The 26932-nt window shown below is 44.6% G+C and overlaps 1 protein-coding gene across 3 annotated transcripts in view; it reads right to left on the bottom strand.

Annotated features, from left to right (window-relative positions):
- The window catches only part of MACROH2A2 (macroH2A.2 histone), a 67000-nt gene extending 41242 nt beyond the window's left edge, over positions 1-25758 (bottom strand). For 2 of the 3 annotated variants that reach the window (XM_068258161.1, XM_068258160.1), the window contains exon 1: positions 14688-14802. The gene's annotated coding sequence lies outside the window, so the exon portion shown is untranslated. Of the gene's footprint in view, positions 1-14687; positions 14803-25518 lie in introns of those variants that run through there. The other variant, XM_068258159.1, reaches the window with a different exon arrangement.
- Between the last annotated feature and the right edge of the window lie 1174 nt (positions 25759-26932).

The raw sequence follows: 26932 nt of genomic DNA, 5'->3' as shown, positions 1-26932 counted from the left end.
TACGATCTAGAGGGAAAGGTAGGGACATGAAAGGTAGGGTTCACCTTAACAAACATATCCTTTCTAAGCAGAACTGGCAAAATATTCAGCTGTGGTGAGGATTTCAGGCCACATTCATATTTCCCAGAATGCATAAGGTTACCTGCTTGTGATTTATGAACTGCTAAATGCCTGAGACATTCCAGAGACTGGATTTATTGTCACCCAGCAGAGTGTAGTCATGTTTTGCCATGCCTCCAGTGCTAATGAGAGAAGTGAGAAAGGAGAAATGTGCAACTGAGGAAGTTTCTGTATGTGAGAGATTTCCTTCAAGGCCGTTTGGTATGTAGGGTGCAGGAGCACAGGATGTGGGTGCGGTTACGTCTGGGTGACACAATATGCAGATACAAGTTAAGTTTCCTTGCAGTGCAGCCATAATGGTAACACTTTTGTAATCATCTGCACCACCGTGTATACATAGCTCATTAATGAGAACCCAAGGTGGGTTTGAAGAATGTTATCTGCATACAGAGGCTGGATCTGCAGCCATATACAGCCTAGCCTCTGTTGCTATCCTAAACCGCCCTAAGGTCCCCCTGCACTCTGCAATCCCTCATAAATCACAGCCCAAGCTGCTGACAAACAGCTTGTCAGAGCTGGCTGTGTTTATCTCTATAGTGTCAGTCTGCTGCTCTCCCCGCCTCCTGCAGAACTCCGGTCCCCGCCTGCATCCCTTCCCTCCCTGCTGATTGGAGGGAAGGGACGGGGGCAGGGACCTGAGCTCTGCAGGAGGCGGGGGAGCAGCCGAGACTGACACTACAGATGTAAACACAGCCGCACAGCACGGCTGTGATTTATGAGGGATTGCAGAGTGCAGGGGGACCTCAGGGGGGTTTGGGATAGCAACAGAGGCTGGGCTGTATAGGCAGATCCAGCCTCTGTATGCAGATAACATTCTTCAAACCCACCTCAGGTTCTCTTTAAGTGTCCAGAGCACGTTTCCCCACAAAACAATTTTTTGGTTATCCCGAAATTAGATTTTACAATATACCAACAACCCAGTAACTTTTTCTACTGTAGAAAAAGGTATATCTAATCAGGCAAGCAAAAGTCCTAATTTAATTACTCCGCTATCTGTCCCCTCTAGCACAGGGGTGACAATCATATACACAGTGGGCAAAAAAAACTGGGACCAAGTCGCAGGCCAACCTCAAATTCTAGTGGCCACCTTCGTCCCTTATAAAGTTCCCTGGTGTCTAATGCCCCCTCCCTCTCATATACAGTTCCCTGGTGTCTAGTGGGAGCTCTCCCTTCCCCATGTGGCTTCAGTTTCAGGGCTTTGCCATACAGGCTTAACGCTCAGATGCTTGCAGGCCAAATATAATGCAACATGGGGAACCACTTGTGGGACAGAGTTAATGGCAAAGCTGTAGAGATGGGAAGTTCAGATCTTTTCAATGATCCGGATGATTCCAATCGGAGCATTGAAAAGATCCGGATCTTTGATCTAAATCTCGGATCATTTTACTACCGAAGCATTCGGGGGTGAAATGAACAGCAGGACAGGTCTGTGGACAGGAGAAGGGGAGGAGGGTGGGCACACAGAGAAGGGGAGAAGATGGACAGGGGGCAGGGAGTGGACAGAGAAGGGAGGAGGGACGAGCAGAGAGCAGAAATGTTTGCTTGCACACAATACCCACATGCTGCAATCATATTCTTTACATGTATTTCACCTATATGCTCATTTGTGTACTTTGAATGCAAACGTCGCACAGTGAAAGAAAGCATTCCCCCAAAGCATTCCCAGAAGTAAAGTGCAGCTGTTTAGAGCAGTGCAGGAGGATTATATTGCCCTGCAATCACAGTGCCTGCAAAGTTACTAAGCTGTGCAGAGCTGAGCCAAAAGCTTCCAATGTGTTCACTGTGCACAACTACGGAACAGACAGCCTATAATCAGCAGCACGTTATAGCCAGTATGTGTGCTCTACACATATCTGGCAGTGGCACCCATGTCCCCTCTCTCTCATCTACCCGTCTCCCTGCAAGGCTGGCTCCCATCCAACAGAGCGATCCATCTCAGCTCTGCTTCCAGGACCCCGCTGCCCGCTGAGAGGGGGTGTGTTGCTCCTGGCCCCGCCCTTTTTGCGATCCGAATCACTCATTTTGATGATTCGGATGATTCGACTCACAAAATAGATTCGGATCAAACATCCGAAACGTTCATGATCCGGACAACACTACAAAGCTGGCCAGATTTGGCCCACAGGACAAAGTTTGACTTGTATGCCCTTGGAAAAAGGTACCTGCATCAAACTAAGATCATAAATTCTGTACTAGTTTGGTTATGCAGCGGTCATCTTGTATGTCCGTGTGCCCCCCTCTCCTTCCCTCCCTATAGGCAGAGTGAGCGCAGCGGAGCGGGCAGTCGGGTCCTCTTACCGCTGATGCACGCGTACACTGTCTCTGGCATCGGACCTCCATGTGCTTCCTGTGACGTCATAGTAAACACAGACATACATCAGGGGGGCATTCAGAGAGGGAGGGAGGGAGGGAGGGAGGGAGGAAGGAAGTAATGAAGCCGGGCTCCCGCATCCCTCATTACCGCGGCTGGAGCCTTGATCATTTTTTCCTCCTATATTCTGCCCAGCCGTCGGGATTCAAGAGGGGGGGCCCGGGATAGCGGGAGGGCCCCCCCAAATCGGGAGAATCCCGACGAAAACGGGACGGTTGGGGGGTATGCAACGCGTCTAGTGGAAACGGCCCTGAGTGCTGCAGTTTTCACATTCTAGAAATATCAGTTTACACATATCTGCATGTGGTGAGGGCTCTTTGGCAGATTTATCAAAAGCAGTGCAAGAAAATGAAAGCACAATCTTTGCATGCAGATCAGCATCTATCATTGTTAGGATTCAGCTCAGCTGCAGACCATAAACATTGTTTTATTTGTACCATGAGATATATCTGCATTTTATGGTTAAAATCAAACTTTAGGCTTAGTTCACAGCGATATTTTGCATTACGCACCGTTTACTGTAAAAACAGGCAGCAGAATGGAAAAGTCGCACCGCACATTATGCACACGTTGTGTCGCATACAGTCAATGAAAAGTATGCTTCACTGTCATTGCCCTCGTATTGCGGTAACCCATTGCATGCAGTGTGTTGGGATACCACACTCCATTAGATCGCATTGCGCAGGACACACTGTGAACGTTGCATAGATGTAACATTGCAGTGTGTCCATTGCGACACACCGCACGCCCCACTGTGAACGGGGCCTAAGGACCAATTAACACTATATCCATTGTATTGCATGCAGAATAATTCTGCATGTCAAATCACTGTCCATACAATTCTATGGACCTGTTCACAGTATTCAGAGCCGGGACAAGGTCCTCCAGCACCCAAGGCTGAGACACCAAAGTGCGCCCCTACATCCCTGCCACCCCAGCCGTCACACACTGATTGCTATTAGACTAAGAGGAGCCACAGGGCCCACAACCTCCCCAACACCTTAATATCTAGTTATCTGGCTTGCAGTCACTGCCATGTATCCCCTTTTCTTATTTATTTCTGCTTCAAACACAATTAGGAATGACAGCTGAATGAATTCTGCGCCCCCTCCTACACTGCGCCCTGAGGCTGGAGCCTCTCCAGCCTATGCCTCGGCCCGGCCCTGACAGTATTACATTGTGACATATAGCATTATTCTAACTCCACTTCATCATTATGTCACATCAATATTATGTATAATAAGCAGCCTGACACACGTTTCATGACCTTGAAATGGCAGCTTCTTCAGAGGAAAGAAACTGAAGTTACGATACATATAACATATAATGATACATATAACATAACGATACACATTAAAAAGCAGTGTCTACAAATCATGAAATAGAGTCATTTTAGTCATCTCATATAACCATAGAAGTCATTTCCTCATTGTCAGAGATCCAATGGATCCATAGCAAACTCACATGTGGAAATAGATCCTTTTAATAACACTGGATCTGTGAAGATCCGTTTACTGTCAGTTTTGCAATCTGTAAAAACGGACAAAAAATGTGTGAACCAAGCCTTACTTTCCAGGCGACTCATACAGCAATTTCATTATAGTAAACTTTGATATTGTAAACCTCTCTGGCTATAGTAAACTTTGTCCCCAGGTCCCAATTATGCACCTGTATAAATGTACAATGTATGACCAATTATATTACAGTAAACGTATAATATAGTAAAGTACTTGACCAGGTATCTTGACGTGTACTATAAATAGATTCTTCTGTACTGTGGATATTTAAGATTGATTACTCAATGATATGTATTATTTGCATAAAGTTCTCCATTAAAGTGGACCGGAACTCTAGCACAGGACAGCAGGAAAACAGAGAAATGCACCCTGTATGTATGTAGAGAGTTTAGCCTGTCTAATTCCACTTCACCTGTGTCTAATCACCACTGTAATTTGGTCTCTCAGCTGTGCCACTTAGGAATCTCCTCAGCCATGGAAGAGCAACTAATTTGTAAACACAGGATGTTGACCCTATGTCCACTTGTATGAAAGCAGGAAGTAGACACAATACAGATGTATTGCAGGATTTCTATCAGCTGTAATAAAGAAATTCTGTTGCATATCTTTTAGAGAAGAGAGGAAGTTCTGAGTTCAGGTCCGCTTTAACGTGTTTATTGCTTGAACAATACTTTTTAAATTGCTATATTTTTCTTGCTTTGAATAAAGCTTTTTGTAGAAAAAAAAAAGAAGTAAATTTACACATGAATCTCTCCACATGATTGCCGCATGCTTTCAGATTACAGCCGTGTGCAGTGCTTTCTATGGTGGTGAGAGAGGCTGTGTTTTAAATAATAGAGACTAGCAGTGCAAGGTTCTTTAAACAGCCCAGGCTGTTTATGAAGAAATAAATGACAAGAAGTGTCATTGGCACTTAATAGAAGGAGTGTATTATACCACGATAATTGCTCAGCTACACAGGACATCAACAGTAAATTCTAGGAGCATTAGAGTCCATAATGCAGTCATCTATTCCTGTATAAACTGGAACGGGGATGGACAAAGTACACTGCTGCATAAAAGCTTTTTCATACAAGTCCATTCAGACAAGCAGCTGCTTCATTAAACAGACATTCTAGTTCCCCAGCAGTGAAGTACAGCAAATGAAACTGACAAGGATCGGATGTGGATGCTAAGTGTGAGGCAGCAAGATAGAGGTAATCTATAAGCACTTCAGAAATTCTGCCTGGAATTGTTTCTGACAAGAAAAAGTCAATTTAGGCCTTACTATGAGGATGGTAGCTGTACATGATGGGGTCACTGGAAGTACAGATATTACTAGCAGGGAATATACAGTGAGAGGTGACCAGTGTAAATTACAGTTTAAGCTCAGGATTAATGCCTGTTATATAATAATCTGATTTTTCAAGAGGTCACACAATCTGGCTGGCTGGGGATGTTGGAGATTCCTACGTAAAATGTGGGGCAAGGGAGTCAGAAGAGGGAGGTTGTTACACATGGATAGGGGTGAAATTGCTACAGGAAGACTGCATTTGGAAGATAGGATGACTGCTCATGTACAATGTAGAAAGTAGAAAAGAATGGGTCTCTACCTGGATTTATGCAATTTTAGCTTAATTTATTAGTAACATAGCCATGAAATAGCATAACGTTCCGCGGCACGCAGGCCTTTCTCAAATGTTATGCTGTTTTATGGCTGTGTTACTAATGCTGGGCATACACGGGTCGACTCCCGCCACATCCCCGCTCATCCGCACGGATCGACTCCCGCCACATCCCCGCTCGACCGCGCGGATCGATTCCCGCTCGTCCCCACCAGCGCTTCCTTATCAGCCTCTCGAGTCGCTGCCATTGTCCACCGGCGGGGATCGAGCGGGCGGGGATCGAGCGGGGTCATCGGACCAGCTGAATATTATCAGCTGCCGGCATCAGCTGCTCGATACACGGTACAGAAACGTACTGTGTATCACCAGCATAATAAATTAAGCTAAAGTTGCATAAATGCAGGTAGAGACCCAGTCTTTTCTACTTTCTGCATCGGATTTCACACCCCCTGCTGGGATTCTGAGTGTTAGCTGGTTGACTCCCTGGTGGCTGAAAAGTCTGTGGATTGAACGATTGGGCAAATTTTGGTGCTCATGTACAGTGACCATATGTCCCAGAGTTAGGGTCTCTCGTCCCAGGCACAAATATGTTCCAGGCAATGTCCGCCTGAAAACATTGGCCCACCAACAATTCAGAGACTTGCTTGGGGGGCAAGTGGCCACTCTGACTACCCACCTTTCTTCTTATGTGTCCCCCAATTAACCGTTTCTGGGCAGCGTACTTAAATTTGTGATGGTGGGCTCTCACTGCTTAATTACATGTGCAGAGGTTCTGCCTAATCATATTTTGGGTTGGGGGAGGCGGCGGTACAATGATTAAAGTAAACCTGTAAGGAGAAATAAGGTAAAAGTTACTTACCTCAGTAGAGGGAAGCCTATGGATAATCATGAGGCATCCAGAATCATCCTCAAACCCACTTTTCCTGCGCAAGGGCGCTCTAAACATATCTGACAACCCATTGTTCTTGTGCTTGCGATTCCTGTCCGTGTACAAGAGCTAATGTATAGCGCATAAGCAGGTACAGTCCACACCTATGCAGTAACATGAAGCCGCTCATGCTTGAGCAGCTGTGTTACCATGGAGGTGCAGCCAGCCCATACTCGCGCAGCAGATAATATCTCTCAAAGCCATTTGTCAATGTTTTCTTTGTTGAGTTGGGAAATTAGGATGGCTCTAATGCTGCTCTGTAAAAATGATATGTATCAGCAGCAGATCTCTCTTCCTGCCCTATAAGTATATATTTCAACGTTAATCTGTGTTGTTATGAAACATAACATCCCGTGGCCGCCTCTTCCTAATCCAGCCCTGTCCTAATCCCAAATTGGGCCCAGAAAAATCTGGTCACTGTAGCTCGAGAGGCAGTCCATAGAATAGAGGGGGCTCCTGAATATAGAATGAGTCTGCTGCAGATTTAGAAAGGGGTGCTGTACATGAGGAGCTGAACATGGATTGGGAAAGCCACTGTATATAGGGATGCTCCTGCACTCAGAAGGGGAAAATCACTCCTAGAATGGGATGACATAAGATGGTGTGCCTAGCAAGGATGCATTAAATTGCAGTCGAACGGTACTTGTGGCTGGGAGTGTTCAGCCGTCTGTGGAAAAGAGGCCTAAGGGCTCAGACACAACAGAAATGCTTTTCTGCGCGTTTAACCATCAGAGCTTTCTTAGAACTTTTTTTTAAAAAATGCTCCCTTTGACTTACATTAATATCGCTGTAAAATTGTGATCACAGTAAAATCGTGTGATTTTAACCCTCCTGGCGGTTTAATTATTTACGCCAGGAGGCAGCACAGCATTTTTTTTTTTTTTTTTTTAAATCATCCCTAGGCTCGCTACATGATAGCCGCTGCTCAGCGGCATCCCCCCGCCCCCTACGATCGCCTTCGGCGATTTCCGATCAGGAAATCCCGTTCAAAGAACGGGATTTCCTGGAGGGCTTCCCCCGTCGCCATAGCGACTGGGCGGGATGACGTCACCGACGTCGTGACGTCATTGGGAGTCCCGGGCTACCACTCAGCGCTGCCTGGCACTGATTGGCCAGGCAGCGCACGGAGTCTGGGGGGGCGCGCGGCGCGACGGTTAGCGACGATCGAGCGCGGGGCGGCGGCGATCGGTGTGCTGACGCAGCTAGCAAAGTGCTAGCTGCGTCCAGCAAAAAAAAATTTAAGTAAATCGGCCCAGTAGGGCCTGAGAAAACCTCCTGCGCGGCTTACCCCGAACTATGTTCGGGGTTACCCGCCAGGAAGGTTAATGTAAATCATTTTTTAAAAAGTTCTTAAAAATGTTGATGACTAAAAAGCACTCAGAAAAGCGTTTCTAGCGTGTCTGAGCCCTAAAACTGTACAGCACTGCCACCAAATCAGTCAAGTTTATCTTGGAAAGTCTATAGCACGATAAGTAAAATGAGTCAAATCTGAAGTATGGTTTTAGAGGGCTGCTGTAGGTCGTGCGTACTTGCCAGCAGAAAGATGGAACGGGGAACGCTCATCGTCAGGGGACGTCGCTGTGATCCATCTTCCTGTGTTAGGTGAGTTTTCAGCTTTAGAATCTCAGATCTGATAGAATGAGGGGTGTTTAGTAGCATAAAGCTGAGTACCCACGGACAGATAGATTTGGGATCTCCAGCAAAAAACAATTGTTCCCCCGATCCATCTAGTCCTATCGGCAAGTGCCGTAAATGAACAATCACATAACCGATCGTTTACACTATCGTGGCAGAATCCGTGCAAGTCAATGAGGACCATAACAATCCTAAGCAATGCAATCTAACATGGCTGTCCTTCAAAGATGAACGATCACCGGGGGTGGCGTGCATCGTGAAGCACTGTTTAACAATTTTTGTTAAGTGATCTTGTGCAGTATTAAAAAAAAATTGTTTGTCACGAAAAATTGTTTGCAAAAAAATTGCGTTGTGGGTATGGGCCTTAAGTGCACTACTAACCTGTATGTGACTGTATGTAGAAGAACAGCAGAGAACCTCAACCTAAGTACAAATACTAAACAAACGTTTTTGAGTAAGAAATATTTTTGACAGAACATCATCATAGGAAACAATATGGCACGCTGTATTTACTTGCAACTACACAGTCATACATTCAGGGTAAGTTCACAGTGGGACGTTAAAGTCGCACGTTAAAACAGCATTTAACGCAGAATAACTCACTGCAATGAAAAATCAATGCCCTGTTCACAGTGCACACGTTGCGTTGGTGTCTAACGCTGCACGTTAAGTAAAAGTACTGCATGCAGTGCGTTATACACGTTATTAGCTGCGTTGGACTGTTTGCACATGCTCAGTAATGACTTGGAAGCATACTTTTCATTGCCTGTATTTTTTACTGTATCTGCTGTATGCGACGGTAACGCTGCATTGCCACTTTTTGGGCGCGTTGCGTTGTAAGCTTGCGGTGCGACTTTAACGTGGCATGAAAACGCAACGTCCCACTGTGAATCTAGCCTCAAACTTCATGTGGAAAGCCCCTGCAGTAGTGTAACAGTAGCCCCCGAAACCTCCTCCATCGCTGGGGGGCGATACTTTGGCCCCTATCACACGGGCGGGTGAATTCACCGCCTGTCAGATGCTCTCTTGCATTGGCCAGCGCTCGGTACTGGCTCTGTACAGGCGGGGTGAGATCTAAACGCGGCTGCTTGACGTGTTCCACCGCCACTCAGTAACACCACTGCATGTCAATGACTGATAAATGTGGTGTTACAACGCAATTTGGCTGCCTTTATATTACACCTGAATTGCATTGGCGGGAGACTTAACTGCTCAGGAAGTGCGCAGTTCAGCCGTCCATCTGAATGAGGCCTTTACCTTGTCTCAGCAGTTGGACATTCCTCTGTGGAGCCTATTACCTTGTGGTTCCCACATGTCAGGAGCTGCAAGGTGATAGTCTACACGGCGTGGCTACACTGAAGAGGAGTGATGAGGTCCTGTCCTGCTGCTGAGATGAGCTGCTGCTCTGCAAGATCTGGAGGAAAGGGGAGTGAAAGGAAAGTTTGGGAGCTGCATACATGTGGGGGTTTGAAGGGCAGCACACTCAAGGCAACATTTTTTTTTTACTCTTTAGTTTCAGTTACCTGGGTCTTCTACCAGCCAGTCATATTACCTAGCAAGGTGGATGGTAATATATAGCCAATTCCACATATGATAGATCATCAGCGTGGAACTCTCAAAGATCCAACATATACCGTATATGCATGCAGAAACTATGCCGATCATCCTTGGTCAGGACAGATGCACCATTTAGGGGTCAAAATATACTGCTCACACTATATATCAAGGATGAGGACATAGGGCTGGTGCACACTACAAGAGCTTTTTAAACACTAGATTAAAAGCTCTTGCTGATGCAATGCTATGGGGGATTTTTACAAAATCATAGGACAACATTAGCAAGAGCTTTTAAATCCTAAAGTGCTTAGAAAAGCTCTTGTAGTGTGCACCAGCCCATAGAAAGAGATTCAACCCCCAACCCCCCTGGCAGGAACCCGAGTACATGCATAAACACAAAGGGTACATACACAGAGCAGGCACGCAGATCCATATATGTTGCCAAATATGTTGTCAACAAGGTGGATGGCAATATACTATATAGCCAATTCCACACAGCGTAAAAACCTCAAACTAACGACCATACATATGCATGCAAAAAATATGCAATATGCAATCCTCCTTGGTCCATTGCTCCATTGCAGAGTTGAGAAATAGCTAGGATCAGTACAGGCAGCGTTCAAGAGGAACAGGCCAGGATCAGAAGATAGCTTATGTCGATGGTTCCTGTGATTATAACAACCCCAGGTTCATCTAAATAACTAAAGGAGACCAGGAGACCAATGGTGCAGAATCGTGTAAGATGCAGGAAAGCAAATTGCTAAGGATGTTTATACTCACAAAGGTGGGTTGCAAACCACAGTCAGAGCAGGCAGGAAATTAACCGTCCCCGCTCGGTTTTCCAGGTCTGTGACAGGAACTGGGTGGTCGCACTCCGGAAGTTCTTTAGGACAACTAAAAAAAATTATCACCTCTAAAAGAGGTATAACAATACACTTAAAACAGGGGTGGAGGCACCCAATGCATAAAAGATAGGCTAATAAGCTGTTAATCTTATAAACAGAGAGGGAATCTTACCTCTCTTGAAGAATTTGGACCAGTTTATTAAAAAAGGTATTTTATTCAAGCACATAAATTTAACAACGCGTTTTGTGGGTACTAACCCGCTTCCTCAGGTCAATGAAAAAACCAGGTGCCTTAACTGCTATGGCTGTGTAGCAAGCATGAGTCCAGGGTCAGGGCAGGCAGGAGACGAGCACAACCTGATGCTGCGTGCATCTGCTCACGCCCCAACCACAAAGGATAAGTCACGGCCAGGAACGCATGCGAGACCTCAGACTGATACATCGCTGAGTGCGGAAGTGGTGCACAGTGGGACCGCGGCGTAACTGATGCCGGGCAGACCCAGTAATCCCTGTACAGGCAGACCTGATGCTGGCACTCGGGCTGGACCAGCCCTAAGGCCTTGTTCACATCACGTTCCGATCGTGTTAGCGTTCTGCGGTTTTGTTTTGTTTTTGTGATTCCCAGCGCTTGGGTGGGCGGTGTGTTTTTGTTAAAAGCGATTTTAGAAGCGCAAATCAGGAAGTGAACTCAGACTCGGAAAATAATAAATACAATGCGTTGATTCTTAAAACGCAAATGCAGTCGATGCACAAAGCGATTTTGTGAGCGTGTTGTGTTTTTCCTATAGCTTCCATTGGGGCGGAATCGCCTAAAAAAAAAAAGGCAGCGATTTGCTGAGCGGAAACGAACCGCTCAGATGTGAACTCTCTCGTAGGGAATCATTGCACAAGCGTTTTTAGGGCAATTTGAAAATCGATTTCACTTGAAAAAAAGGGCAAAACGCCCTTAGTGATAACAAGCCCTAAATGAGACCGATCCTTATAGTCTTTAATTATGCTGAAAAGGTCTGCAACAGTTGTCTGGGTCCTAGCAAACCCTAATGAGGATTGCTAAAAGAGTAGTGACAAATCAGTTGTGCAATTGCAGTCGTGTACATTCACGGGTAATACAAACTTTTTTTCTATACTTACCTAAGTAATAGGAATGGATGGTTCAGAAGCGCGTGCTTGTGTACGCGTCGCTGGTGAGTTGGGCTCCAGGAGAGACTAATGACGATTCTCCCTGCTGCCGCAAAACTCTCTGGCAGCATTAAATACTATTGTGCCTCCGAGTTGTCGCAACTCGGAGGGAGCTGTTATTTGGAGCCCCGAATTACCCTTACGCACCCCGCACAGCATTACATTGCTGCTATGGGTCGCCTGGTTTCGCCACCCAGCACTGAGCGGTGACACTACCTGCTTCGTCAGAAGATTCTCAGATATTCTTCGAGCCACTCAGGACACACTCATTCTGCCTGGCACCTATCCTGTTGTGCATCTGTGAGTACGGTCCGTGCAGGCACAATAGTACAAAGCCACTCGTGGACAGAGGAAAAAGCACCTTTTTAAACATGAGTTTGTCCCTAGAAATTCTTATGGTGTGACTCATCTACTGGAGCACAGGGAAAACTTTGACTATAGTTCTGCTTGAAGCTCCAAAGGTCTAGTATGGTGCCCTGGAAAATAATATACAGCCTGGGAGCCAGAGAATGGTTGAATCAGGGAACTGAAGATGGCATTCCGCACAGATTGGGTGTTATCAATACTTCTGCAGATACATCATTTAGAAGAAGCTTTCGGGGAATCCTTGGATATGTGGTTTGAGCACATGTTCAAGGAGACATAAACACAAGTCCAGTATATAACATCACAGTTATATAAATATCATGTTAATACATGTTGTTGATCATTCCAAATCTGCAGAGAAAACAGGAATGGGTGTAAAATAACAAGGATGGCTGATTCAACAGCTTTTAACACACCAGGGATATGAATCCCTTCAAGCAGGCTCCTGGGACGATTGGTGATAGCTATAATTTATATACTGCATTTACAGACAATGCCAGAGATAGGAACTGTTGAGCCAGTGTCATATCTATCTTCTCTAAGCCACATACAGCTGGAGGTTAGATAGGGTCAGATTTATCACTTGGCTGGCACACTAGGCACGTGCCTATAGGCACCGTTTATGTAGAGGCAGAGAGACAACACAGAACTAGTCATCCAGCTGCTTCTGGGCTTCTGCTTTCGTTCTGTTGCTGCACTAGTAGCGATGTAAAAGAGGAACTGTAGTGAAAATAACAAAATGAATCTGTGCGGAATGTTAGTTGAGAGTTCTATGCACAGAGGGGAGATACTGGTTGCTTGGCAGTTGGAAAATGCTGTTATTTCTCACAATGCAATGAGGTTCACAGACAGCAAACAGTCAGGACCATGGCTATGACATCACACTGTGGGAGGGGTGTCACCACAATATCAGCCACACAGACCCCCCTGTTTATTTGTTCAAGAAAAGGTAAAGATTTCTCAAGGCAAAAGGAATTAGAGATGGGAAGTTCGGATCTTTTCAATGATCCGGATGATTCGAATCGGATCATTGAAGAGATCCGGATCTTTGATCCGAATCTCGGATCATTTTACTACAGTAAGCATTCGGGGGTGAAATGAACAGCAGGACAGGTCTGTGGACAGGAGAAGAGGAGGGGGTGGACACACAGAGAAGGGGAGAAGATGGACAGAGGGCAGGGAGTGGACAGAGATGGGAGGAGGGACGAGCAGAGAGCAGAAACGTTTGCACGTAATACCCACATGCTGCAATCATTATGCTTTACATACATTTCACCTATATGTTCATCTGTACACTTTGAAAGAAAAGGTCGCACAGTGAAAGAAAGCATTCCCAGAAGATAAGTGCAGCTGTTTTGTGCCGAGTGCAGGAGGATTATATTGCGCTGCAATCACAGTGTCTGCAAAGTTACTGAGCTGTGCTGAGCCAAAAGCTTCCCATGTGATCACTGTGCAGCACTACGGAACAGCCAGCCTATAATGGGCAGCACATTATAGCCAGTATGTGTGCTCTACACATATCTGGCAGTGGCACCCATGTCCCCTCTCTCTCATCTACCTGTGGCTGTGCAAGGCTGCCTCCCTTCCTACAGAGCGATCCCTGCTTCCAGGACCCCCGCTGCCCGCTGGGAGGGGGCGTGTCGCTCCTGGCCCCGCCCCTTTTGCGATCCGAATCACTCATTTTGATGATTCGGATGATCGACTCATAAAATAGATTCGGATCAAAGATCCGAATCGTTCATGATCCGGACAACACTAAAAGGAATATCAGCTACTAATTGGGATGAAGTCAAATGCTGGGTTAAAGTTCCTCATTACATATAGGATCACTGCAGAATCAATTTGCAATCGCTGTACAAAAGCTAAATTAAATTGCAAATCGTAATCGCTTTTGTAATCGCTACCACTTAAATAAAAATCACCACAAAAAAAACACTGGGAATCACTGCTGAAATAGATTACAGAATGCTAGCAAAAATACTGAGTTATAGTGACTGCAATAAGTGATTTACAGAGTGTCCTAGGCCAAAGTAGTTTTTATAGTGATTACGATTTTGGGATACATTTTGGAGCAATTGCAATTTTTGGAGCGATTGAGATTTTTGGAGCAAATGTGATTTTTGGAGCAATTGTGATTTTTGGAGCGATTTTGGAATAATTATGTATTTCATGCAGAAGTGAGCTCAAGATGGATGCTCACCCAGGATGAATGAATGAAAGGAAAACAAAGCTGAAATTTGAAGTCTGTGGCTTCCTTTATTTTGTAATTATCAGCTTGCATTAATGAAACTACAGGACACACTATGACATGTGCACAACCCCTAGAAACATCAGCAAGAAGAAGCCCATAGATTCATGTGCAGTATTCAAGAAGACATTTCTGCATTTCAGGACAATGTAAAAAACCCACCTGGTGTAAACATTTCTGACCCTCCCTCCTGGGGCCCAGTACTGTTACCTGCACCCCAAACAGGCACCCAGGAACTCTGGGGAAGGAGGGGCTGGGGACTGACAAGGCAGATGGAAAGGTAAATGGCTGAAAGGGGTGTGAAGAATTGCACACACCTTTTTATTTACTGTACACAGCAGTCTGTTCTGGCAAGGAATCCATTTTCTCTACATGCAGGTAGGAGGAGCCTTCTGCAGGCAGGCTAGGATATCTCTCTTTGCCTGAGCACTTCCTGTTGGATTGCCCCTTCCCCCATCTCCATAGCAACCAGACTGTTGCAGGCTGCCTCTTCATGACATGCAGTAATGTAATGAGCTTCTGGTGTCAGAGAATACTGTGGGTTGCAGCTCCATGCCCCAGATAGTGCTGGGCCCAGTAAAGTATACCCTGATATATAAAGACCCTGAGGAAATATGCTAAGGCCACACACACAGTTTTATTTTTAAGATATCTATGTGATGATTCCTATGCTCTTATACAGCTCATCCACTGATCTAGTGTCATGTGATAATGTTGTCTGTTTGTTAACCAGGAAGTGTTAAATAAAGTTTACTCAGAGAGCACAGAAAAGAAAAAAGTGAGAAAACATAATTTGTGTTCTTGAAAAAAAACTAAAAGCATGTCGGTGTGCAGTTTATCCTCAGCTGCAACTCATAAGATTAGAATAGAAAGCAACATCAGGCCGGTTATCCCATTCTCATGTCTTAAATAATATGGAAACACACTTGCATGAATCGTATGCGTTCGCGCACAGCTGCACTGCCCATTGAAGTCAATGCCCCTGCTCTGGAAATGCACATCATTGGCGTCCATTTACATTTTAATTAGTTTTTTTCCCCACATTTGCCCCTGCAAGTGTGTTTCCTGGCTCTGCAAGAGATAGCATTTAAAGGGCAACTGAAGTGAGTGTTTAGGGAAATCGCTAGTGTTTTGAATCCCCCCCCCCCCCCAAAAAAAAATCGCTCTAGTGGGTTCCAGCGCTGAATTTGATCTAAATTTCAGGATATAATAAGACAAAATCTAATCTAATAATTTTGGATTTCAGCCTGGCCACATGGAAACCAATAGAGGTCTGGTTCCTTGGCTAAACATACACATTATTGGTTCTGTTGCAATGCCCATAACAATCTCAGTGTTAACCCTTGTAAAGTCTCTATAGGAAGGAATATTCAGGCATCACTCCACAAACTTCTGCTGGATGTCAATCTCACGTGGTGTCATCAGGACAGGAATAAAATAATAAAAATAATAAAATATACCTCAATTAGTGCACAGAGAGCACAAAAACAAAACAAAAAACTGACGCTTTATCTTTCCCTAAATTTATCCAGAATTGAAAAAAACAAAAGTTTGGTATTACATTTTATTAAAGTGTACCTAAGACTATAAGGATTTATATTTACATAAAACTTCATATACAGGGCACTCGGGCACGGACCAGATTGTGTATGTTGGGGAAACCACTGCTGCCAGATTACATGTATTCTGGGTGATCTGCTGCCAGATTACATATATTTTGGGGAATCGCTGCCAAATTATGTGTATGTTTCCAGATTACGTCTATTTTGGAGGAACGACTGGCATATTATCTGTATCTTGGAAGAACTTCTGCCAAATTGCATGGATTTTTGGTGAAATGCTGTCAGATTACATGTATTTTGGGGGGAAACACTATGGCAGAACTCAAACTTCCCCAGCAGACCTTTTACACCACTGCTAAGGTCATGTATATTTTGCCCCACCCATGACCACGCCCACATTCTGTTGTGTGACCACACCCATTTTTGGGCACAGAGCTACGCGCAGCGCAGGTTTTTTTTGTATCAGTATAAAATTTCTGTTGTCAGTAAATTATTATATCTAAGTCTGTAAAAAAATAACGTGAAAGGTGGTCAACACTGGTACGGGGCCCCATAATCTCCTATTGCACGGGGGCCCCATGAGTTGTCAGTCTGCCCCTGTTCGTATAGCCCCCTATAGTTCGTCTGCTCCCTTGCTGTTCTCTCAGTCCCCTCCGTTGCGCCACTGCCAGCTCTGGTAAAGTCCCCAACTGAGCCAGGTGGGGACTAATGTGCATACGCAGTCCCAGCCACAAGCACCCCCCAATTGTGTTCTCATATCCAAGAGCGTTCTGCACATGCACAATTTGCTGTGACTGTAACTGTGCTTGTGCAAAATGCTCCAAGCCACAGGAGGGTGATCAGGGAGTGTGCTTGGCCAGGACTGCGCATGCGCAGTGGCCCACAACCCAGCTGGATTAACGACTCCACAACGGAAGAACAGAGAGGACCGGACCGACACAGAGGAAGCTAAAGCAGAGCTCCCCAACCCTATCCTCAAGGCCCACCAACAGTACATTTTTGCAGAAAGCCACAAACATGCACAGGTGAGGTAAATAGTGTCTCAGCAGAGCTGATTAAGGCCTCTTTTCCACGAACTGTTAAGCTGTGTGCTCAGCAAGCAGTTACCAGGCAGCAGTAAGCAGTTGTGAGAGTTTGAGAGGCATTTCACTGCCTAACAACAGTTCGTGGAAAAGAGGCCTTAGGCCTCTTTTCCACGAACTGTTGATAGGCAGTGAAATGCCTCTCAAACTCTCACAACTGCTCGCTGCTGCCTGGTAACTGCTCGCTGCTGCCTGGTAACTGCTTGCTTAGCACACAGCTCAACAGTTCGTGGAAAACAGGCCTCACTTCCTCTGTGGATTTCCACAAAACATGAACTGTTGGTGGGCCCTAAGGACAGGGTTGGGGAATATTGAGCTAAGGCCTCTTTTCCACGGACTGCTGAGCTGTGTGCTCAGCAAGCAGTTACCAGGCAGCAATAAGCAGTTACCAGACAGTAGTGAGCAGTTACCAGGCAGCAACAAGCAGTTACCAGGCAGCAACAAGCAGTTACCAGGCAGCAGTGAGCTGCCGTGAGAGTCTGAGAGGCATTTCACTGTCTATCAACAGTCTGTGGAAAAGAGGCCTAACGGATTACAGGGGGCTGCAGGTAAGTATAAAACCTTGTGCTATCTTTGTCTCAGGTTTACTTTAACCACCCTGGCATTCTATTAAGATCGCCAGGGCGGCTGCGGGAGGGTTTTTTTTAAATAAAAAAAAAACTATTTCATGCAGCCAACTGAAAGTTGGCTGCATGAAAGCCCACTAGAGGGCGCTCCGGAGGCGTTCTTCCGATCGCCTCCGGCGCCCAGAATAAACAAGGAAGGCCGCAATGAGCGGCCTTCCTTGTTTTGCTTACATCGTCGCCATAGCGACGAGCAGAGTGACGTCATGGACGTCAGCCGACGTCCTGACGTCAGCCGCCTCTGATCCAGCCCTTAGCGCTGGCCGGAACTTTTTGTTCCGGCTACGCTGGGCTCAGGCGGCTGGGGGGACCCTCTTATCAGGCAGCACACGCGGCTGGCAAAGTGCCGGCTGCGTGTGCTGCTCTTTATTTGATGAAAATCGGCCCAGCAGGGCCTGAGCGGCAGCCTCCGGCGGTGATGGACGAGCTGAGCTCGTCCATACCGCCAGGCTGGTTAAAGAACAAGCGACACCCATGCTAACCTAGAAATAAAAAACACATATATAAGTAGATAAATACTACTTCTACTTACATAACAGATGTATTGCGCTATCCACGTAATGAATCCTGTGAATTTTACAAAGAAAAAACAGTAAATCCTATTCTAGGCAGTGGCCATTTTGCCAAGCTAATGCTGACATCATATCCTCCCTGACTCTTGTTTCCCCCCCCCCCTCCCTTCTCTTGCTCATTGTGTATTCATTAGCTGCCCTCCTCCCAGAGTCTTCAGACACTTCCACTGAGGTGTATACTAGCAACTTCACTGTCTTTTTTTTGTTTACACATCCAATCACTGAGTCACCTCAGCCTTGCTTGTAAACACAAGTAATCAGAGGGTGTTTCTGATAAGCAGCTAGGAAGGAAAAAAATAAAAGAGGAGGAATATATTATAGATAAAAAGAACTCCCAGCATTCAACTCTTTGGCACTGTTTGGCACTAGGGCCAGTGCTCCTAAAGTATGTCATAACTCCAAACCATAACAGCAGAAACAGTTTTGCAAGTTTTAAATGCAGGATTAGCATCTTTATCACTTAATACACTCAGACCAGTTGCTGTTGAAATTTGATTCTTATGGTGACAATACCGTTTTAAGGCCTCCTTTCCATGAACTGTTGAGCTGTGTGCTCAGTAAGAGGTTACCAGGCAGCTGCAAGCAGTTATCATGCAGCAACAAGCAGTTACCAGGCAGCAATGAGCAGTTGAAAGGGTTTGAGAGGCATTTCACTGCCTATCAGCGGTCCGTGGAAAGGAGGCCTAAGTATTGCAAAGTGAAATAATTATCCTTTCGGGACCAGCAGACTCTGACCCCTTAGGCTTCTTTCCCACTAAGACGTTGCGTTAGATGCTACGTTAAGGTCGCATAACGTGCACCTAACGCAACGCATAGTGGGCTAGAAGCTGGACGTCCGATCGAGCCGCGTTAAGCGGCACTTCATGCGTCCTGTGATGCCGTGATGCGTACACTTGGATGCATGAGGCATCACGTGGTCCCGCCGGCCAATCGCCGCACAGAGCGGCGCTCCAGGAAGTAAATACTGCACGTCACACCGTGCAGTGAATATTAATTAGCTATGTGCCTGGCCACGGAGGAGGAGGGGAGACCTCCTCCTCCAATATCACTGAGCATGTGCAAACAGTTTAACGCGGCTTAGCCGCGTAGAACGCACAGCATGCAGCACTTTGTTTTTAGCTGCTGCGTTACAACGTAATGCAACGTGGGCACTGTGAACAGCCCATTGATCTTTCATTGCTGTGCGGTGGGCTGCGTTACAGGCTGCACTAACGTGCGCCTGTAACGTCTCACTGTGAAAGCAGCCTTAAAGGACTAGTGAAGTGAGAGGGATTTGGAGACTGACATATTTATTTGCTTTTAGACAATGAAAATTGCCTGGTTGTCCTGCTTATCCTCTGCCTTTACTACTTTTAGCCACAGACCCTGAACTAGCATGCAAATCAGATGTTTGACTTAAAGGGAACCTGGAGTAAAGTTATTTAAAATAAACACATGATGTAGCTGCAAATGAATATTACATACTAACCTCACCGTCAGTTCCTCACAGAGGCTCACAATTTTCTTCCTATAGAGATCCCTTTCAGTTCTGACAATATTATTATTATTATTATTTATTGTATTTATAAAGCGCCAACATATTACGCAGCGCTGGACATTAATTTAGGTTACAGACAATATTTAGGGGTGACAATCAGCAATATGACAATACAGGAATACAAGAAAAACAAATCACACAGCACAGTATGAGTACAAGGTAATGCTTAGTCAGTCACTGGATGGGAGCATGGAGATTAGGCAAGTTAGGTTCACTCAAATGCATAGCATGGGTGCACAGTAATGGAGGTGCATGATCAGGAAGGACACAAAAGGAGGAGGATCCTGCCCAAAGGCTTACAATCTAGAGGGAGAGGTAGGGACACGAGAGGTTGGGGACCAAAGTTCAGCTGTGGGTTTAGAGCAATTGTGAGGGGTGGTAGGCCAGAGTGAAAAGGTGAGTATATTGTGTCAGAACTGAAATATACCAGTTGCTGTCAGTTATATATCAGCAGCTGTCAGTTACAACTGAATGTGCAAGGTAATGTCCATGTTTCCCTATTGCTCAAGTGGGTTATATTACAGTTTAACAGTCTGCTGACCAGGAAGCGGTTATGGGGTAATGGCCATTTTTTAAATGGAGAACGGAGAATTCCAGTGATCACAGTGGACAAATAGGGCGCAGGAGAGGAGAAAGAAATTGAGAAGTAGACTACACAGGAGGGAAGTATGACCTGTGTATGGTTATTTTGACTTTTTATTTTCAGTTCAGGTTCTCTTTAAAGTGGGATAAAAACATAACATTCAATAAAATGTTTTACTTCTTTTTATTACCCATACAGTTATCATATTTGCTTTTGTGCACAAGTAATAATGTCTGGTTACAAATCCCAAAGTACAGTTTATCTAATCTGAAAGTTGACATTGCATAGCTGCTGTATTTATGTATTCAAATCGATCTAGTGATCACTTCTCATCTCTTTCTGCTCCTCAGCTCAGTGCAGCTCAGTTCTGGCAGCTTGTTTATGTTTACTAAATGTATCTTACAATGGAATGTGAACAAAACATAATGTTATCACCTCTTCAGATGTAGCTAGAAGGTTTCCACTCAAGAACAAAGTGCTGTGTTTAACTGTTTGGATGCTATTCTGCTTCAATTTTTTGTGGTAGTAGATTTTATTCTGTAAATATTTTAGAACAAAGAGGAAATGCTGAGTTTTATACCACTTTAAGTTTGACTGAATTTGCTGCATGCTTGTTTCAGGTGTGTGATTCCGACACCACTGATGCAGGAACGATCAACAGGATGCCAGGCACCTGGTATTGTTTGAATGGAAATAAATATGAAAGCCCCCATGTCCCTCTCACTTTAGTTGTCCTTGAACACTGTCACAAAAATCTTAAAATTTAAAATATATTTAAACACATACAAATAAGAAGAACGTTTCTTCCAGAGTAAAATGAGCCATAAATTACTTTACTCCTATCTTGCTGTCACTTACAGTAAGTAATAGAAATCTGACATTACCGACAGGTTTTGGGCTAGTCCATCTCTCCATGGGGGATTCTCAGCATGGCCTTCATTCTTTATAAAGACACTCCCTGAAAAAGATTTATACAAAGATGCTGGCCAGTCAGCCTGCTCACCGTATACCTTTTTGGCAGTTGAACGCAGCAAGTGCCATTCACTAAGTGCTTTTGAAAATAAAGAAAACTCTGACAACCCCTCATGAAGAGATGGGCTAGTCCAAAACCTGTCAGTTCTGTAAGATTTCTACTACTTACTGTAAGTAACAGCAACATAGGAGAAGAGTAAGAAATGTACTTCTTACATGTATAAGTTTCATATAGTTTAAATTTTAAGATTTTCACGACAGAGGTCCTTTAAAGGGACTCCGAGCTGTAAATAAAATCAAAATCTGAACTTACCTAGGGCTTTCTCCAGCCCACCGTAGGTCAGGAGGTCTCTCGGCATCCCTCTGGCTCTTCTCCCAGGCCTTCGGTCAGAAATGGCTCCAGGCGACACTGGGCCCGAGTGTCGGGCTTCTTCTTCCTGAAAGGTGACGTCAGTCATCACCATGCCGGCCGCCTCGCGTCATCACGGCAGCCGGCGTGAAAGTACGACGCATCACGCGTCATCACGCCGGCCGACGTGATGACGCAGGGCTACCGGCGTGGTGACGACTGGCGTCACCTTTCAGGAAGAAGAAGCCCGACACTCGGGCCCAGTGACGCCTGGAGCCGCCGGGAGCCATTTCTGACCGAAGGCCTGGGAGAAGAGCCAGAGGGATGCCGAGGGACCTCCCGACCTACGGTGGGCTGGAGAAACCTCCAGGTAAGTTCAGATTTTGATTCTATTTACAGCTCGGAGTCCCTTTAAGGATCAGAGCCTTTTTTTAATCTACTTTATTTACTCACAGAGATCACAGGGTCAGGAGTCAATTAAATCATCTCTTGACCGCTGCACAGAGCTCTGCTGTCATTAGACAGCTGAGTGCAGTGGCGGCGATATAGCGATAGTGATGGAAGCATGCATCAAAGGCAGACTAAAATCTACGCCCTGGCAGGGATAAGAGGAATTTATGATCTTCCCACCCCGGCCATCCCTGAACCTCCCAGATGTGCATGTCACTGTTAATCACACTACCATTGGCCCTACCTCTTAAGCCCGCTGTCTGCGTGTCACCCTGGACTCCGCACTCTCTTTCACACCTCACATCCAAAACCTCAGAGTCCTACAACTTCCACCTCTGTAACAACATCTGCTCTTTCCTGACCTCTGTCATGTCCAAACTCCTCATCCATGCCCTCATAATTTCCCGCCTTGACTACTGCAATGCCCTTCTGTCTGGTCTCCCTATGACCCCAATTACCCCGCTGCAGTCCAACATGAATGCAGCAGCCAGAATTATCCACCCCTCCCATCGCTCCACCACCGCGGATCCCCTCTGTGAATCCCTCCACTGGCTTCCTATCCAGTCAAGATACTGTGTCTGACCTACAAATCTGTTCACAAAACCTGTCCAACCTACATTTCGGATCTTACTCAGAGGTATACACCTAGCCGCTCACTCCACTTCCCCAATGAACTTCGCCTGACCGCCTCCTGCATTACCCAGTCCCATTCACACCTCCAGAACTTCTCAGGAGCTGTCTAATCTCCATGCTCCTCTCCAGTGACTGACTAAGCATTACCTTGTACTCATACTGTGCTGCGTGATCTGGTTTTTCTTGTATTCCTGTAATGTCTCATTACTGTATGTCACCCCTAAATATTGTCTGTAACTTTAGCTAATGTCCAGCGCTGCGTAATATGTTGGTGCTTTATAAATACAATAAATAATAAATAAGAGGCAGTAAACGGCATAGATTTTCTTTCAGCAGGGTCCTCAAAAGGTTAAATGCAGAAGCCCAAACATCCAGTCACATTTTATATTTTTTTAAGCTTTTAAAGAGCAAGCAGCATTCTGATTGGTTGCTATGGATGTTCCCAGTACATTTATAAGCACATTGTCCTATCTTATTAAACAGCGGCGATGCTTACAGAAACGGCATAGACATAAAATGGCCACACCTGGGCAGGTTTTTCATCATTTCCAAAGAATATGTCAAAACAAGCCAACAACTACTGTAAGTTATACTTGAGGCTGTTGCATCACATGCAAAACACTTCTAGTCCTATTCCAGGCCTCACATATAAAAAAAAAACACATGAAAGAAAATGTGTCCTTATTAACTATGACTCAGATGCTTCCTTATACAGTATATGTACTACGTTTATGTGTAGCTGTGTATACCACACTGAAACTAGAAGCTGTTTCAAGCATGGAGTATGAACTAGGCCTAAAGTAGTCGTCATGGGGGTGGATATAGCACAATAACAAAAATCAACCAATCAGATTTAACTTTCAGGATGTCGAGTAACTCACAGATAAATTCTGCTGGTTGCTGTTGGTTAAGACTTTTTGCACAGAGCTCTCAGCTATATGAAATATGCCCAGCGCATACGCTTGGAGAAACACGCTGGCATTTTATAAGGTATAAAACAACATTTATTGCCTGAAACACAAGAAAAAATATATATATTTAGTGCGTGACAGTAAAAAAAATACTTAGCGTAACTAATGGATATATTTATATAGCACTGCCAAAATTATGCATTATACTGACAATAAAATCAAGGCTATATTACCCGTGCAAGTAAAACATATTTATATATGACTTTTACTTGACTAATCCTTTTCTTTTTACTTCTGGCGCATAAATCATTGCTTCCGTCAATCTACTTCGTTTTTTATGTGTGTCGAGGAAAAATGATGTCGACAGCTGAAGTGTCAGGGATTAGTTTTAAAAGACATGTTATAATGGGATGTATGAAATGGCTGAAGTGCACGCTGTGTTATAATAACAAAAGCAATCCTGACAAGGTGGAATAAATCCTTCACTCAGATGTGATGTCAGAACTTTCACTTTACAACCTCTGCAGACAAGTAAGCATGCAATGAATGAAGAAGGGGCTGTGTCTGCACACGGGACTCAGACAAGAGCACACATGCACACGCGCTGCTGACCATACAACCCCCCCAACATGTAAAGCTGTTACAGCAAAACACTGGGCAAATAAAGACGATGCCAGAACATTCGCTACATAAAGGAAGGCGGCATAACTGCTCCTAAAATGCACACGGCGTCTGCCTCTTTAAGAGGCCTAGTCACAAAACCACAGGAAGGAAAGCCTTCCAATCCGGATTATCCATGAAAATATTACAATAAATCCATATAATATGATACATCCTTCACAGATTTGGGAACATGAACTTGCAGTGTTTCGCTTTCATTCTTTTGCTAGGTTACAGCAGAGATCACCTCAGCAGAACAGAGTTATAGAAAAAATAATGCAAATAATACACAGTAAAAAAAAGACAAAATATATATTTAGCAGGAATACGGAGAAATGGGCTTAATAATAAAGGTGTGAGCAGCTATCTGAGAAGGGAGCAGAGTAGAATGAGGCCTCTGGGGGGGTATAGCATGAGGAAGAGATATATTGAATGAGAAAATAGACCGGCATCTATGAGAAAAATGACAGCTAGAAGAAAGAGAAAAAAAATGATGAAGATAAAAAGGTTTTTTTAAAGGTGCTTCCCTGCCATTCGTCACAGCCGGCAGCTCTGCTTATTTCTGCTGGAAGGAAAAAAAATTGGGAAAGCAGATATGTAAAAAGGAAAATAAAAACATAAATAAAGAAAGACCTTGAGAGAAAAAAGAAAACCAAATAATAGTAAAATGTAAAATGCAGATTATAAGTTAATTTTATAACTGCAGTATATGAACCCAAGGAAAGAAGAAACCATCCACTGAGTGATAAAGCGATCTACAGATAAAATTCATTTATAATGGGGCCTTGCTTTTAAAATCTCTGTTAAGGGGGGGAGAGAATTTGGCGCGGGATATTCAGAGTGCTTATGTGACGGATATATTTCATCCCCTTAGCAGGGGCACATGTAAACAAGAAAGAGTCGGAGCCTAATAAAGGGATATTAAAGTGGAATATCTTGCATTGCAAGAGGGGGGTGACGAATCTATATTCCTCTGTCTCCTCCCCTTCTGTGCTGAGTGCTCATTTTTTCCCCTGTGTTTAAATCATAATCCACACTAGGGTCAATTCTAATCACACTCATCTCACAGCCTGCACACAGAGCTGGTGCTTTCCCTTTAAATGTATTTTATTTTGCCGTTTGATCTATGCTGTTTGTGACTGTTCATTTGCAGAGCAGCAGAAGAAGCAGCAGCAGCAGCCATTCATTGAAAGAGATCTGCACACCAGGCTTACCTTTCTCTATAGACTACTCCTATCCCTCCTGTCTCTTCCTTCCAGGAAATGCCAGGATGCAAGTTGGCGAAGGCTGGGTCTTCTTTGTTTATTGTTCCTATTGTTATTGTTTTGTCTTTTGTATCCTTTTCTATTATTTTGTTTCTTTCCCTCCCCCCTCCAGTGTGTAAATGGAAGCTCTGAAAGCTGATAGTAAAACCAGGAGGTGGGACACAGGGCAACAAGAGAGAGAAGGGAAGGAGGGAGGGAGGCGGAGGGAGAGGGGCAGCCCTAGCTACAGATTCAAATCTCTGACCACCTCTAGGTGGAGTTTCGGAGCAGCAGTTTTGTTACATGCTAGCTGGAGATGAAAGCAGAAAGTTTGCTGTTAAAGTCATACAGAGATAGGAAACGTACCGTGATTTCTGTATCTTGGCTGCTGAAGATCTCGTCTTTTTTTTCTTCAAAGCTGCCTTTTATGAGGATAGCTTCTAGGTGTTATATCAATTGGACTCCATACTGTTTCACAACAGTTTTTCTGATCACCACCAGCACTTTCTAGTGTTTTGAAAAGCTCTTGGACAATGAAAACCTTTGGGATATTTTACACCAGACAGAATCATTTTTAGGTTTTTTTTACACGACATGCAATTCAAATTTCCGATTTTGATGCGATTCAGATTTTTGATGCGATTAAATACAAGTTCTGCATGCTGCGTTTTTTCCTGCGTTTTTCTTCTGTGTGAAAATTGCAAATCGGAACTGATTTACAGTGTAAAACAAGCCTTATTGAAATTGCAAAACTGCTGCATGTATTATTTTTGGCGCAATTGCGATTTTGTAGCAAGTATAGAAAAGCAAAAGGCACAGTGAAAAACGCTTGTGAAAAAAATCGCTCAAAAAATCGCTAGCACGTTATAGTGTGAAATAGCCTCTTCGGTGCTGAAGGCTGCTTTCGCTTTGTAGAAGGCGTTGCTGTGTCTTCATGCTGAGGGAGGCAGAGGACAGCCACACAAACTACAAGCTTCTGCAGCATCAGAAATGGAGCATGCAGCTCAGCTAAGGTCTGCAGACAGCAGGATACATGAACTGTGTGGCAGAAAACACGCAGCTTGCTTCTACCTCAGAGCACTGCAGACACAGACTGAGGGGAGACCAGACCACTGCTGTTTGTCAATGTAAATGTTCAATGTGGGGGGAAAAGCAATTCATAAGGGCAGATAATAAGGCTGTGGAACACATTATTTTTCACCACTTTTCATAATACTTATAGGTAGATGTAAAATGACTGAGAATATATTTTCCTATGCTATTGGAATCATTTGTTTTTCCTAATTCTACCATTTGTATAAGTGGCCATCAAAATACAGAGGGGTTTTTCAACCTGCCAAACACTAACCTCCCCTCTCCTATGCCTAACACTAACCTGCCCTAT

The sequence above is a fragment of the Hyperolius riggenbachi genome, chromosome 10, assembly GCF_040937935.1.
Source record: "Hyperolius riggenbachi isolate aHypRig1 chromosome 10, aHypRig1.pri, whole genome shotgun sequence".
Taxonomy (NCBI): domain Eukaryota; kingdom Metazoa; phylum Chordata; class Amphibia; order Anura; family Hyperoliidae; genus Hyperolius; species Hyperolius riggenbachi.
Note: the sequence above shows the minus strand (reverse complement) of the source record. Positions and strands in the feature narration are given on the sequence as shown.